The sequence below is a fragment of the Sinocyclocheilus grahami genome, unplaced genomic scaffold, assembly GCF_001515645.1.
Source record: "Sinocyclocheilus grahami isolate Dianchi unplaced genomic scaffold, SAMN03320097.WGS_v1.1 scaffold651.1, whole genome shotgun sequence".
NCBI lineage: Eukaryota > Metazoa > Chordata > Actinopteri > Cypriniformes > Cyprinidae > Sinocyclocheilus > Sinocyclocheilus grahami.
This window is the reverse complement of record NW_015505830.1, coordinates 666736-671093: the sequence shown is the minus strand read 5'-3', so window position 1 is coordinate 671093 and position 4358 is coordinate 666736. Positions and strand designations below refer to the sequence as shown.

Genomic DNA, 4358 nt, shown 5'->3' with positions numbered 1-4358 from the left:
ACAAAATGAGATTTAAGACAAATTATAAATTAAATGTGTCCTTTTCTTATTGCTTGGACAAAATACTATACGTTTCTTTGTGAAATTGAAATATAACACTGTAATAATTATAGCACTTGCATATTATTGCTCTTTTGTTGGTTTTGATTGCTTCTGTTGTCCTCATTTGTAAGTCGCTTTGGATAAAAGCGTCTGCTAAATAACACAATTGAAATATAATGTAAATGTAAATAACAAAACTGAATAGAAATTTTAAAACAAGCCCCAAATAAAATAAATAAGTAACACAAATAAAATAAATCTCTTCATATAAACAAACTAAGGCTTTGTCTGTGCTCTTTCCTTTTAAAATTAGAGGCAAGCACTGCATGTTAATCATGATCCAAACAAAGATGCTGCATGCATGCAACACGAGCAGTTTTTAATCTAAATTAGATTGTATCATTTCGAAATTTGAAGCAAAAACAGAATGGTTTGACTTCAGTTTTGTGAAACTATACATAAAAATATCTGCATGAAGCAGAAACAGCAGACGAGCTGAACGAGACGCAGATGAGACTCTCTGCCAGCAGGTGGCGCTTAAAGCGTTTCCTCGGTTACTTATAAACTCCTACCCCTAACTGAATCGCGATTTGTTCAGCATCTCAACCGATTTGAATCGTCACATATTTAAATCGATTTTTAACCGGCTCGCGGTTAATCGTTACATCCCTACTTATGATAGACCTCTGAGCTTTCAACTCAAGTCTTTATATATATATTTATTTATAGTAATATAAAAATAATAATGATAGACAGAAAAATGAAAAAAATGAATATTCACAAAATAATTATTAATATATTCATAATTAAATAAATAAAATAGTTTATAAAATGTATATTAATTTTAACATTAATCGTTTTATATAAAAAATAAATAATATATATATATATATATATATAATATGTGAATATTAAATGATATATTCATAATTAAATAAATAAAATAGTTTATAAAATGTATATTAATTTTAACATTAATCATTTTATATAAAAAATATATATATATATATATATATAATATGTGAATATTCAATTTTTTCATTTTTCTGTCTATCTATATTATATTTATATTAATATAAATCAAAACAGGCTGTTTGAAATGATTTGTGGAAATGAATCAAACTTGAGTATTTTTATTTTATATTTTATTATATTTTGTTTATTTTTAATTTAATTTTGTATCATTTTTGTTTATTTTTTATTTAATTAATTGTTTATTTTTAAGACATTTTTTATTTTATTTGATTTCATTTTATATTTTATTATTTTATTTTTTTATCTGTTAAATTTTATGATTTTATTAATTTTTTATTTAATTTATTTAATATTTTTTATTTTTATAATAACAAAAATATTTTTATGTTTAATTTTTTTTATTATATAATTTTAATGCGATTTATTTATTAAATTTTTGTTGTTTTTTATTATTATTATTATTTATTTATTTTATTTAAAATATCCCAATTATTTGTTACAGTGGCTTGAAACAGTAGTTGTTCCATGTACTATCTGTTAAATTTTATGATTTTATTAATTTTTTATTTAATTTATTTAATATTTTTTATTTTTATAATAACAAAAATATTTTTATTTTTATTTTATCATATAATTTTAATGCAGTTTATTTATAAAAATTTTTTGTTTATTATTATTATTTATTTATTTTTTTTTAATTTAAAATCTCCCAATTATTTGTTACAGTGGCTTGTAACAGTAGTTGTTTCCATGTATTATATTCACAAGGTCCTGTATCTTATTTCTTTAATAAGACATTTGAAGTTTTAAATAAGAATGAACAGCAAATGAAAATGCATGTGTTTACTGGCGGTTGTAAATCTGTATTGCTGGACAGTGAGTGCGGTGGCCCTCAGGAAGGCTTTGAGTGTGGGATGTTGGGGGTCTGAGTGCCAGGCTCTGCTCTTTCAGTCCAGAAATCTGAGCTCGGGCACCTGTCCCTCGTCCTGTCACTCCCTCCAAACCACAGCCCGCTATTTATAGAGCCGCAGCCTCTTGAGAGACACTTACGTATTGTTCAAGTGCTTAATCCTTGCCTCTCTGTGAGATTACAGTGGCTCTGTCTGTACTCGTTGTTTGTGTTTTGGGTGTTTTGGTGTAGACTATCCTAAAGAACATATTCACTTAAGCAGTACTGTTTACTTAATGGAGCTTTGTTTTCATTTAATTGAAAATTTTATTTTTAAATAAGGGACTGTGTTCAATAGCATATTTTATATATCAAATAGATTATAAAACATGTATAGAAAATGTTATTATTCATTATATATATATATTAGGATAATACATTCAATATATTTCTATAATAAATACATTTATTTTCTATTATAATATAATTTAATATAAAACAATTAATGTTAAAATTAATATACATTTTATAAACTGTATATTATTTATTTCATTATTAATATATTAATAATTATTTTGCAAATATTATTTTTTTTTATTTTTATGTCTATCTATATTATATTTATATTAATATAAATATATATTTAATATAATATTTTTATATTATTTGTATATACATTTTATAAACTGTATATTATTTATTTCATTATTAATATATTAATAATTATTTTGCAAATATTATTTTTTTTTATTTTTATGTCTATCTATATTATATTTATATTAATATAAATATATATTTAATATAATATTTTATATTATTTGTATGTTTTATATCAATTTAATTCTAAAATAACATTTAATTAAATATAACTATGTAATATCATATATATTTCAACTTTTATATAGGATATATTCAATAAGTGTTATTTATTGTTGTTTTATCCTTTTTACGTCATTGCAGATATTTTATTCCATTGCATTATCTGGCCTTGGGAACACGTTTTGTATGAGTTTTTGCTCCGGTATGGAGAATCCCGCAGTTTCTCTGGTATGATCTTCTGAGATGTTGGCATCATGACACCCAACAACACACGAATCGTTCATTAAAGAGCATCTGAGACCTTTATCAGAGCCCGGGGCCCTTCAGGTGTCCGTGAAGAAACATTAGATATATTAAGTCCATTAAGATTCTGGCTATAAAACAGCGGCATCAGCATCATGAGTTTAGGTCATGACTCGGGCGTCCTGGGGCACAGGTTGTCATGGTGATGTTGACAGGCCTGCTAGCTTGCTCTTCAAAGCTATGGCATTCTAGATTAAATTTCACACCGGCTGTGGCCACCGCGCCTCGCGGCCCTGTCCTAACGGATCGGCCCGTGCTTTTGAAGTGCGCTCGCAATCCGATTTGAGCCGGCCGTGCTAAATTGTTACACAGGCAGCCGGACGAGCTAATGTGATTTGGAGCATCGCGGGTAGTTGATTGTAATTGGATGAATTCCCGCGCAGAGAGAGAGATGAAGATAAACGAGGGAATAAAACGGAGACGGTGTTGTGCTCTTAATGGGACGTTATGAGGAAGTGTGCGCGGGGGGAAAAGGTGAAGCTGCTTTACCTCTGAGCTGCTGGGGATTATGGGATGCGATGATGGCTTTCGAACGGCCCTTTCGGCTCTCTCTGACCCAGCGTCTGTTCATCAAACCGATCATGAGCTGGTGTTTATATACCTGAGGCTTTAATTTGGGAAACACATGCACTATTAGATTTCAGACTGAATCACTCCAGACTTTTTGCAAGTTTTCTAAAGAAAATGTGATTGGTTAGTGTTTTTGGTTCCTCTGGTTTACTGTAATGAACTGGCCAGAGAAAGAGCCGGGGCTTTTACGCTCTTATAATGAGTCATATTTGACCGCAAAGTCAAAAAGAAAAGATATTCTGTTTTAATAAATGACGCCTTTTTTATGACCTTTAATATTATTTGCATTACAACATTATTTCCATGACAGTTAAACACTTTACCTAAATAATTCATATTTATTTATGTATAATACATGTATGTATGCATAATACAGTAAATATATAATATTAGTTATGAAGTTATTAAATATTATAAAAAAACAATAAAAAAAACAACATATACTGTATATATAATATTTAAAAAAAAGTTATTATATGAGTTTTTTCATGAAAATAATGTCACAATACATGCCATTATTTTCATGCTATAAAAATTCATAATAACACTAATTCGTAAAAAATTCAGGTTTTATATTTGCATTATGATCATGAGAATTTGAGTGAAAATATGCTTAATTGTTCATGAAAATAATGTCACAATACATGCCATTATTTTCATGCTATAAAAATTCATAATAACACTAATTCGTAAAAAATTCAGGTTTTATATTTGCATTATGATCATGAGAATTTGAGTGAAAATATGCTTAATTTGTAAT

At 27.2% G+C, this 4358-nt stretch overlaps 1 protein-coding gene across 1 annotated transcript in view; it reads left to right on the top strand.

The window, feature by feature from the left end:
- LOC107558591 (transcriptional enhancer factor TEF-3-like) overlaps positions 1-4358 on the top strand; it is a 42573-nt gene that overhangs the window by 11083 nt on the left and 27132 nt on the right. The window lies entirely within an intron of this gene.